The following is an 11750-nucleotide window of genomic DNA, read 5'->3' on the forward strand; positions in this document are numbered from 1 at the left end:
CTAAATATGAATACTCCATAAACTTGGTCAACGGAGTCCAAATAAACATATTAACGATTATAAAAACTCAAGCTCCCTCCTTTATCACACATTTATTCAAGGAATGTTTAAAACACCTCTAATTTCATAAACACAGTATCAGGAGTCTATTAATACATATTAACATCTACTACTTTTCCCCCAGTTTCTTATAAAAAATCTAAAGTCTATTACATTTTTGATAAATGTGTACAGAAGCTCACCTCTTAATCGTTTCCTTTCTCTAGCTCCTCCTACCTGCCTCAGCAAAAGAAAAGCTAGGTAAAGAGATTATCTAGGTAGTACATAGATAATAGGACACTCAAAGGTCAAAATCATCAAGGAATGAGGCTCAACAAAATATAAAATTTTTACTTGTGTGATGTGAAGCACATTCGACATTAGAAAGAGCAAAAGAATATAATCAACCTTTTGATTTTTATATAATCTAACCCAAGCTCCTTTCATATAAGGGTGGTTAATAATCCCAGGTAGAAATTCAGAGAATTTCTTGGCGAATAGTGCAAAAATAAATGAAGCTCATGTTGCCAACATTATTTGAGATGAAAGAACACATTCTGGCATAAAGCTACTACCTAAGGTATATGAAGATACAAACTTTTACCTAGTTGCCTCATACCTTCCCCTCACCCAAGGTCCACATATTTCACAGGGCCACACCTTGTTTTTATCTTCTTGTTTAACTCTTGGAGGACTCCACTTGAGCCACTTTCTTACATGGCTGCCTCCTTCCTCTGATCTAAGGATGGAAAGTAATCAGGACCACTCAACAGGTGCCCAGGCAAGAATTAGATAATCATCTGGGGAAGGGGGGAATCATCAAAATATCACCCTATAATGGATTATATCTACATGATCACAGATTTACACCTTAAGAAATTAATCCAGCTCTCATGGGTGAGCATTTCAGGGACAAAGAGCTCCCTGTGGACACATGTCAGTCTTTAGTTTTAAATTATCAAATAAATAAGCATTCACAGCTAAGCCGAATCGGCTACACATCCTATTAGCTACCATAATAAATGGTCTAGGTATAATCTGAACAAATTCAAAGACTGTAAGTTTTTGGTAACTGCTTAGCAATGTTTACCATGTGACAATATGATGTTGCTATAGATTCCTTTGAAAAAAATTAGGTATAGGAAACAAATTTTCAGACAAAGGTTTATTAGCAAGATAAGCAAGACCCAGCTTGAACTCACAGAAACATCTTCATAATGTGTGCTTATAATGCCCTTCATATCAAACTACCAAGGGTCCTGCACCTGTTCAAACCTGTAGTCTCAACCACCCTTTGTCTCCTGTGGAATCCCCATCCTTCTTCCTCCCAAGAGTTTTTCCAGACTTCCCAATCCCAAGAGAAAAATCAATAAAGCCTACCTACATGAATATCATCCCGAAAGATCAATCACCAACTTAAAATTCTTTTAAAGAAGACACTTATTTTTAAATAACATGCAGATATAGAACACTGAAACATCTAAGTGCCTGGTATATGTATACCAGGTATTTGGTCAAGGCATACTGAATAGACAATGTTAACAGAATAAAAAAATTTAACAACTGGCCATGCATTTGATAGTACAGTATACCACTTTGGCTTTACTGATTTGTAAACTGAGACTCAAAAGGTTAAAGGACTTGTCCGTGGACACAGATACTTTGGGGCACAGCCATGACTAAACAATTCTTATCTCCTAGTACAGTGTTCCCTTCAACAGGTTATACTGTAATTATGGTCATCACTCCAACCCTTCAAAACTAAAATATAAAAGGATACAACCTGTGTTTTTAAAAAAGGAATGTTTAAATAAATTTATGTAAATTTCCACCAAAAAAGAAAAAAAAATTTTTTAAAGTAGGTTCCATGCCCAGCAGAGTGCCCAAGGCGCGGCTTGAACTCACGACCAGGGGATAGAGCAAGAGTCCAAAGCTTAACCAACTGAGCCACCCAAGTGCCCCTAAAAAAGAAATTTTAATGATTCTAGCATTCAACCCTGTTATTTCTCAAATATATATTGAGGTTGCTAGCCAAACTTCCTGGTCTTATATACCTCTCCCATAATAAAATTACTAATGTGAAAAACCTTTTGATGCTATCAATCAAAAATGTCTTCAGTAATTTCCATGTGCACTTCTCATTATAGTTTCAATAACGTGTCACTGCCGCAACTTGCAGCTTAAAAGTAATCATCCCTACATGATTGAATGTTTATTCAGATATATGTGAGTTACACATAAGAACAGAACTGTAACATCAGGCAAGCAATGTTACTTTGTGCTTCAAATTATTTACTGACAAAGAAACATTAATAAAGGTAACATCTATGATTAGAAAATAGGCAGTGGGGTGGGTCACTATCTCCCTAATCAATTTTCTAATCTGTAAAGTGTTACAGAAATACAATATTTGTAAAAGGCCCAATATGTAAAAATATAAAAGTTATTAAAAGTGAAGTTCCAGTTAAAGAGGAACTGGGGAGTAAGCCCTGCTGAACTCCTGTGAGCTCTGGAACCCCTAAGGCTCAGGAGAGTACCGTTTAAATAAATAAATCCCCTTACTCTTCAGAGCTCTTTCCATATAAAAACTAGTTGTGTTTAAAATCCCAACACGCAAGTTTGAAAAGATTAAGCCTTTTTCCTCAATTTTTAAAATTTTTAATTTCTTTCAATAATATCGGAATCACCTACTCTGGGAAAATACCTATATCCCATTGATTTTTACACCTCCCATCACTCTTCCAATCACTTCTTAAAATACATTCCGCTCACTAGTGTAATTTGCAGAAAATTCAGGGGTGGGGATGGGGGCGGCGCGTATATTTCTTGGCTTGGACAACTTCAGTATGACCTTTGTGGATCTGTTGAGTACCATGCGGTGCTTGAGAAGAGAGAAGGAAAAATACCTCAGGTGATGAAATTTTCAAAACGCATCTAAACTGCGGTTGGTAGAAGGCTCTCCACAGCCAGCTGTCTTTCAAGAAAATATTTAAATCTACAAGCAGAACAGAATCATACCTCAACCACCAAACTCTAACATGAAGAACTTTACCACACAAATTTACACAGTTAAAAATACAAGAAATCGGTGTGATTTACTTCAATGGATTTGTTCGATGCCTTAATAATGAATGAAGTGGAGGCATCACAGACTTTAGTTCTTAAGAAGCCTCACTCTCAGCTCAGACCCCTGTAAGACCTGAAGCAAATCCTCCAGAATTTGGTGCCTCGAAGCGAAGTCCGGTCCAAAGGAAGCCTACCCCCTTCTTTCTCCAGGCCTCCCTCCCAAGGGTTGGAACCCAGGGCGGCCCTGCGAGTGGGGGCGCCGCGACGCCCCACTCCTCGCTCCGGAAAAGTTCCGCCCGCCGTTCTCCGGCCAGGGTGGCCTGGGCCCTCGGCCGCGTCCCGGCCACAAACACCCGCCGGACCTCGGCGGCGGGAGGGTCGCGCCCCCTCCCCTCGCCGCCGCCACCAACACCCCGCCCCCGCCTCCCGGCCGCCACCGCCCTCGCTAAGCGTTAACCCCTTGCGGCCCGCCGCCCGGCTTCGGGGAGGAGGCCGGGCCAGGGGGTGGAGTTGTCGTGTCTCCTCCCGGGAGCGCCCGGGCAGACGCCCGGCTTGTTTACAGGCCCCAGGCCCAGGCCTGGCCGCCACCGCCGCCGCGCAGGCCCGCGCCGCCCGCCCGCCCGCCCTCGGCCCGAGCGTCGCGCTTACCGGGAGCAGCCGCGGGCGGGCAGGTCCCTGGTCGGCCAAGGCAGCGGCGGCGACGGCGGCCGGGGAGGGGGCTGGAAGGGGGTCACCGCGGCGGCCGCCGGCCAGGTCAGGCCGGGGAGGGGGCTGAGGAGGGGAGGAGCGGGGCTGCGTCCGGGCCCCCGGCTCTCGGCGCCCTCGCGGCTCAGATCATCCGGGCGTTGGAGCGGGAGGCGGAGAGCGGGTCCCGGAGGAGGAGGAGGAAGAGCCGAAGATTCATCGCTTTCGCGCCCCACCTGCCTGGCGCCCCCCCACCCCCCCTCCCCGACCACCCGTTCCGGCGCTGCAGCCGCTCGAGCACCCGAAGCTGCGGGCCGGGCCGGCGCCGAGACCACTGCTCCCTCGCTCCCGCGCGCGCTCCCGCCCGTAGCGCCGCCGCCGCCGCCGCCGCCTCGAGCGCGTCCCCGCGCAGGCGCGTTCACGACGGCGCCGTGCTGCCCCTCCCCGACTCCTCTGTCCGCCCCGCCCCGCGGGCTCGGCGGCCGCTACAGCTGCGGCGCGGCGGAGCAGCTGGAGAGACCCGGATGTCGTTGGGCAGGAACTGCGGCGAGGGCCGGCAGGCGGGGGAGGGGCAGCCTCAGATGACATCACTGCCCTACCCAGCTTCTCTCGCCGCAGCCCCCTCGCGGCCCGGGCCCCAGGCCGAGGCCGAAGGGAGCTTCCGAATCCCGGATCGGAACTGGGACTGGAGCCTTTATGCCCCCGTCCCTGGAGGCTGGACAGAGTGTGTGAGTGTAAGGAGACCTGGCCATCGAGAGCTTCTCCAAACCCGGCAGTCTGTCGAGCCGGGACTCGGGAGCTCCCCCTAGGGCGTCGGCTCCTCCCGCCCCGGCGCTTCCACTTGTCTTAAATACACACCCCACTCCCTGCAAAGACGCCGTTCTCAGGACCCGGAGGACCGACCCCGTGCTTTCGACCTCTCTCGGACGCAGTCGCGGCCTAGTTGCCGCCTGGCTGCTGCGGCTTGAACTCACTGTTGCGTCCAGACCTCCGCCAGACCCCCTCCCCCAGAAACCCCAGGCCTCGGGAGCCACCCTCGCCAGTGACCCCGGGAGCCCCACGCAGGTGCCCCTACCATACACCTCTGGTCCCGGAGGGCAGCAACACTCTACCACCACCCACCCACATGCTAGTGCAACTGATACACGCACAGGGCACGTGCTCTGAGTTTCTGGCAGGTTTTCCATCTGTAGCTCATCGGATTCTACATTGTATTTATTTGCACATGTTAGACAGTCACGTGATTCTGTCACAGGAGACTTCCAACGACCTCCTGCAAGGTTTAAGGAACACAAGATTTTTCTTGAGAATGATCAGAAACGTAACAGCTGCTTCTATTAAGAGTTAGAGATGAAGTGAATCTAACTAAAATTGCACATGCTTGCGGCCAAAATCCAGTTTAGCTAGCTGGACTACAGAAAACCGACCCACGCTGTTTGCAGACGCCGGGATAGAATGACAAACCCTAGGCGGCCAATGAATCAGAACTGGGAGCAGTACATCACCAGCACGAGTTCCCATTGGCTGGGGTGTCTTTCCCTCTCTTGTCAGAGGCTTAACCTGTTCTTGAATTTGACCTATACCACATTGGCCGGGAGAGTAGTTTAAAAGAAAAACGGTGTTTTAAAAAGATGGTCTCGAATCTACAAAGAAAAAAACAGTCAGTGTAGGAGGCAAGTACTTTAAAAAGAACACCTGAAAATATTAGTCAAATTGCATTCTGGCCAATAAAAAGGTAAAATTGTGATGAAGCCTCTCCATTTTATCTCAGGAACTCACTGTAGCATTTATACCCTGTACTTTGTATATCCTAAAAGCACTTTGTTGCCCCTACTCTTAGATCAAAAGCAATCTGTTTATTCTTTCTGTCATTCAGGGAACACTTAACTGTTTTTGAAGCTGTGAAAGTCATCTCCAATTTTTTCTACATGACTTTTTTGGGAAGATTCTGTCCCTTTCACATTTAGGCCTGGAACCTGACAACAGGATAAAACAGTTTCACCAAATAGTCACTGACTGGCCAATTCTTCAAGAAACCCAAAAATCACTCTACCCAATATCCATGGTGTTAGAATTTCTTAGAGTAAGACGAAGATGGATCTTTTCCAGGTATACAACATGAAAATAAAATTCACTTATGCATTTGGTCGCAATATCATCTGAGGAAACATTTCCTAATTCTCCGTACACTTGCCAAAAAAAAGGGAAATTAGATCAAAGATCTTTGGAACTGTGCCATACTGAAATTCCTAATACTTAAGACAAGTAACAGCATGATTAGAATGCTAGTGGACTCATTACAATTGTGAAATTAAAAAGCCCATGTGGCAACCACTATTTGAAGTGCCCCTGGAAAGCAAATTTTCTTATTCCTAAGGCAGAGCCTGGGTAGCCAATGACAGTAGTGGACCACAGGGAACTTGAAGGGCTTGCTTATCTTTCTGCTTCCTCCCTTTAGGCTTCCATAGCTTTCTTCTCTCTGCTCTACACTTGTAGGAGAATCTGGGTCAATTATAGCAGAAGAGGCAAAATAGAAAATATGAGCATAAAGAGATTTTTAAGGAGGCCACACAGTGTACCACAGACTGCTGATAAAGCTGTACCTTCCTACTATTTCTTACTTCTGGATACAGCTTGCAGGGACATTTTGGTATGAACTAGGAAACTCATGGGTTATAACATTTTAAAGTCTGGAACAAAGGTATCTTAATATTGTCTGAATAAGTATGCTTGATATTATAATACCCCCTTCCTTATTATATTAAACAGTATGATCCCGAAATATTATGCTATGGGCAAAACCCAACTATTTTAGAAGGGAGGAAAGGACATTGAAAAAAAGAGGGTTAAAAGTTTTCTTTTTGTTTGAACTACAAGGCTTTGCTTGGGCCTCCTACACATATTTGGGATGTTCATAGTGAGTTTCTGCGAAACCTCAGTGAGAATATATTCCCATAATTGTATTTTAGTAATTCTTATAAGTATATTGTAAAACTATCCTACTCTGCTTTGGAATTCTGTTTACATTTCAATTACCAGAGAGGAAGAAGATTTTCTGAAAGATTGGCTTTCAGTTCCTGAATTTAACTGTGTGCTATTAGCCTAGTAATCGGGAGGCCTGGGGTGAGGTTGGGGGCTGAGGTGAGGAGTGTGAAGCTTACTCTGGTTAGCAATACTCTCTCCTCTTTTCCTCCACAATCACAATTTAAAGTGAAGGTTACATTACTTGTTCCCAAATTACTGTTGTGAACCCATCCAGGAGAGTCACCCTTGAGACAGCCTGGCTCAGGCCTCTCAAAATAAAGGTCAGCAATTTAAGTGAGCGCTCAGGGGAGTACTCGAGCATTCCCCTCACTTGAGCCACTCAAGAGTCACCAAGCCAAGCAGAACAGAGGTTCAACTCTTCCCTCCTCCTCCACCTTCACTACCTGTTCCACGTGTCTTTCTCAGAAATATCCTCTTCATATGTCCTCCTCTTCTCTCTTTTCTTCTTATCACTCTTCTCCCTTTCTTCTGTTCTTTTTTAGTCCCCTTTGCCCTTCTTTTCCCCATTCTTCTCTTCTCACTTTTTCTTAGCTTAGTCCAAATTACAGCCTCTGCTACCCACTTTCTCCTGAAGCAGTACATATCAGTGGATAGTGCCCCTAAACTAATTTTGTTGGTGGGGGGTGTGCCCCCCACCCTGCCCCTCTTTTCTCCATTCCCCCCCCCCCACCATATAGGGTCAAGAAAACCTGAGGTATTTAAAGGACTGTCACAGAATGAAAAGGATTAAAGAATCCTGTCCTGTGTGACATCACTGAGGCAGCTCCATCAGGGTGGAGCAGATGGGAGCCCCCAGTCTTGTGTTGCCACCGTGACTCCTCCTGGACCTTTTAAGAGAAAGGTGGGTCACCATGAACACCACAGGCCAAGTCCTAGGGAATCTTCAGAGTAGGCTCTCGCCTCAAGAGAACTGTATATGGCCAGAGCCCCACGACATTGGTGCAGGTCCTTTCAGAAAAATTCATTTGATCAACGGATAGTTACAGTATGCTAGGCTGGTAGTAGATAAGGACATGAATGGGCAAAAAGTCCCAGCCCTCAAGGACCTGATATTATAACCAGGGGTATAAACAAAGAAGCAAACAAATAAGGAAATTAAGACTGGGATCAGTGCTATGAAGGAAATAGACTTTTGTACGAAGGTAGCATTTCAGCTAAAGGATGAGGAGGAGTCAACTTTGCAAAGAATCAGGGAAGAGCTTTCTTGGCAGAGGGAATCAGCATAGGCAAAGGGCCTGATGTGGGAGAGGCTTTGGCAGAAAAGTTTCTACAGACCAAAGCGAAGTTCAGCAAACGCAAGGTATATATTTTATAAAGTCAATCAAGTTTAGAATTTCAATTTGGGATATTTGGGATACTTAATCCAATTCACAGTTAGAAAACCACCTTAAGCAAAGGGGCATGATCCATGCCAAATAACTTAGTGAATTGGTCTGGCCCAAAAAGCACAGCAGCTTGAAAAATCAAAATTAAAAATCAAAGGACCTTTATTCAACTATTGAAAATAAGCAGCATTTTACAAGCCCAGGGAGAGATCCCTTCAGACAACCCAATAGCAGCTAGAAATGAGTAAAAAGAAGCATTTTTCTCCCAACATTGTTACTCTGAGCGGGTGAAGACTAGCAAAAATTTGGACTTCTCAAGAAAAATTTTTCTGGGTGTTTACTGTCTACCACAGGCATTAGAAAAGATCTCGAATTAAACCGTATCTTTGAAAGCTGGGACATATTTTGCATCCTTAATGACAGTGGCCTGGCTGAGAACCAGTGATGAAATAACCACCATAATAAAGGCTTTTTTCTCTGTCTGTAGTGTTCAAAGCATTGTCACTTAGGGCAGCCGATCTAATCCTCACAACATCCCTTCTGGGTAGGCAGGGTAAGGACTGTTGTTCTCACCCTTTACAGAAGAGAAAACGGAGTGTCAGGCAGCAACAACACAGGAGCACCAGAAGAAATCATTGGTACCCAGGTTTCTCCCCTGTTTGCTACAGATCGTCTCTAGCAATTACACTCCAGTAATAAAAGTAGCAAAAAGACTCAGTGGAAAACGCATGGACTTCGAGTCAACAGTGGTGTGTGGAACTGGCTTCTGCTGGCTCACGAGAGCAGGCTGTTTAACTTTCAGGAATTTTGCCAGCTGTTTGTTAAACAGAGCCATTATGAAAAATTAAATTATATAAAACTTCCAATTAAATAAAATTTAAACAAAGCTAATGTATATTAAAAAACTCATCACTTCCAAATTATTTTAATGGATCTTACTATTATCTATGCTCTTGAGGTTACTTAACATGTATTGTGTCTGTGTAGTGAAGATTCTCTATAATGTATTACTGCACATCTCTTCCAATGCTGTATTCAGTGACTTCACTTTGGTAGCTTGAAATTGGCTATGAAAGGAGTATTAACACCATGGAAATCAGCAAGGGCCACAAATCAGGGCTTGACTTAGGCTTTGTTGATTGTCTAGACTTAAGAGAGTGACAGAGAAAACTGTTAATGCAGATTCAACTTTAAAAAAGCATATTGTATAGGGGCGCCTGGGTGGCTCAGTCGGTTAAGTGCCTGCCTTCCGCTCAGGCCCTGATTCCAGGGTCCTGGGATCGAGCCCCACATCGGGCTCCCTGCTCAACAGGGAGCCTACTTCTCCCTCTCCCTCTGCCAGCCGCTCCCCCTGCTTTTGTGCACGCTCTCTCTCTCTCTCTCTCTCTCTGTTAAATAAATAAATAAATAAAATCTTAAAAAGAAAAGAAGTTTCTCAACTGATTTTATTTTAAAAATTAAATTAAATAATAAAAAAATAAAAAGCATGTTGTGTCTATAGCTGTGACATGGTGAATGGCACAGAACATCCAGTTCAGCAAAGTAGTCCTCACATCATTGACAAGTAAGTTCCGTTTACATGTTTGCTGTTTCAGTTCTATCTTAAGTACTAACCAACAAGCATGTCAGAACTACATTTGGAAAGCTGGTTGTTAAACATTTACCAGCATTCCACTGGATCTGCATCCACTGTGCCAACTGGGCCACTTCCTGGCTCTGTGACCTTAAGTAAGTCACTTAAATCATTAGCCTTAGTTTCCTTCTCCATGTTCAAACCTCTCCAACATGGCAGGGGTTTAGAAGGAAAGACCCCTGTGCATTTGAAAATCTGCACATAACTTTTGATCCCCCAAAACTCAACTACTAATAGCCTACAGTTGATCAGAAGCCTTAACAATAAGTTCATTAACACCCATTCTGTATATTATACATATGTAAACTTGAGAAAAAATGCTATTAAGAAAATCATAAGGAAGAGAAAATACGTTTACAGTACTGTGCTATAAAAAATCCATGAGGTCAACACACAGTTCAAACCCATGTTCTTCAAAGGTCAATTGTATTTCCTCTCATTGTATTGTAAGATTTAGAATAGATGAGCACCCTTGACCACCATGTCCTTCTTCCTTCTCACTGGTAGATCCTCTGTCACTACAGTTTGTATATGGATAATGCTTTCCCAGTCTCCTTCGTAGCCTAGCCCACAGTGTCCCAATCGATGTGCCAGCACACACTAGTTTGTCTTGAATGGGTTACAAATGCGACGAACTATTGATCCCTTAAGTCCTTGAGTGAGGGTCAGCTGCTGAAACCTGAGACTGTCCTGTTTGGCCACAAGCAACCTCACTCAGGTACCCCTGTATGTCATAAAAACATTCTCTTTCTGTTTGCGTCATGATGTGAAAAAATTGGGAAGCACTGGCTTAAGGCATGGGTATGTGATGCAGTTCTGACCAATGGAACCTGAGGAAAAGTCTTGGGAGATGGATCTGGGAAAGATTTTCGTCCTTAATAAGAAGAGTCACCCAAGAGAAAATGGCTTCTTCAACCATATGCTGTTATGTCTATCTGTGAGCCTGCAACTTCTGAACCATCTTGCAAAGAAACAGTGTAACGCGGAGAGGGTGAATGATGACAAAAGTTGGGTCCTGCACATTGTTGAGCCATTGGGCTATCCCTGCAACTGCCTACCTTGGGAATTTATTTTGGGAGGGGGAGTGGATAATATTTCTCCTTGTTTAAGCCACTTTTATTTTTGTATTCAGTTATTTATAGCTAAAAGCAGCCAAATACAGAAGAACTGGTACATCCTTGACACCCCATGAATGCTCAATAAGTTTAGCTAATTACCAACTTAGATCCTTTGCCTTTAGAAAAGCTGCATGGTGAGATGTATATTTACCTAATTTCTTAATATTTGAAGGACTTGTTCAGTATTTGGATTCACTTTTAATCTTTATCTTGATTCTTTCTTAAAAGTGTTTTTAATTGGGTAGTTAGACCAGTAATTGAAAAATTAAGTCATTTTAGGCTTCAGAGCAATTGATACAGAGATGTTAATATGCATTTTCTTTCCTTGAAAGTTCTAGACAAACTAGAGCTTTATCACATGAAAAAGGTGATAAATCTCTTTGGGTTCTGCAGAGTAGAACAAGAACCAATTCATGGGAATTACAGCGAAGGCAATTCTAGTTCAATATAAGGGGAAGGGAATATGTCAAGCTCCATACTAGGCCCCTTATGGGTGTTATTTAATTCTCACAATAACTTTGCAAAAAAAAAAAAAAGATATTTCCTCTCCATCTCTCTCACCCCCCATTTTACAGAAGAGGAAACTAAGGCTGAGAAAAAGAGCTCTTTTGCAGACCAGGGACCATCTGAGTCCAAAGCCATGGCCTTTTCTGTCCCAGAAGCTGACGGGCCTTCTTGAGCTGACTTTCTTCTTGCGGCCCTTTCTACTGCAGTTTCCCATCCAAGGAAAAAAAAAAGTCCAAAATGGTGCCCTTGCTGAAGATGTCTTGGGAGAGGAGGTACACAACACACTGAACAGCAAAATATTTCTCAAGCTCCATATAAAATCATCACTTACCT

The 11750-nt window shown here is 44.2% G+C and overlaps 1 protein-coding gene across 3 annotated transcripts in view; it reads right to left on the reverse strand.

Annotated features, from left to right (window-relative positions):
- PPM1A (protein phosphatase, Mg2+/Mn2+ dependent 1A) overlaps positions 1–4920 on the reverse strand; it is a 45402-nt gene extending 40482 nt beyond the window's left edge. The window contains exons 1-2 of one of the 3 annotated variants that reach the window (XM_026480417.4): positions 3754–3836; positions 2946–3034 (exon numbers count right to left, since the gene is read on the reverse strand). The gene's annotated coding sequence lies outside the window, so the exon portion shown is untranslated. Of the gene's footprint in view, positions 1–2945; positions 3035–3753; positions 3844–4864 lie in introns of those variants that run through there. The other 2 variants (XM_048219867.2, XM_026480416.4) reach the window with 2 other exon arrangements.
- Between the last annotated feature and the right edge of the window lie 6830 nt (positions 4921–11750).

This window comes from Ursus arctos, unplaced genomic scaffold, assembly GCF_023065955.2.
Source record: "Ursus arctos isolate Adak ecotype North America unplaced genomic scaffold, UrsArc2.0 scaffold_25, whole genome shotgun sequence".
Classification (NCBI taxonomy): Eukaryota; Metazoa; Chordata; class Mammalia; order Carnivora; family Ursidae; genus Ursus; species Ursus arctos.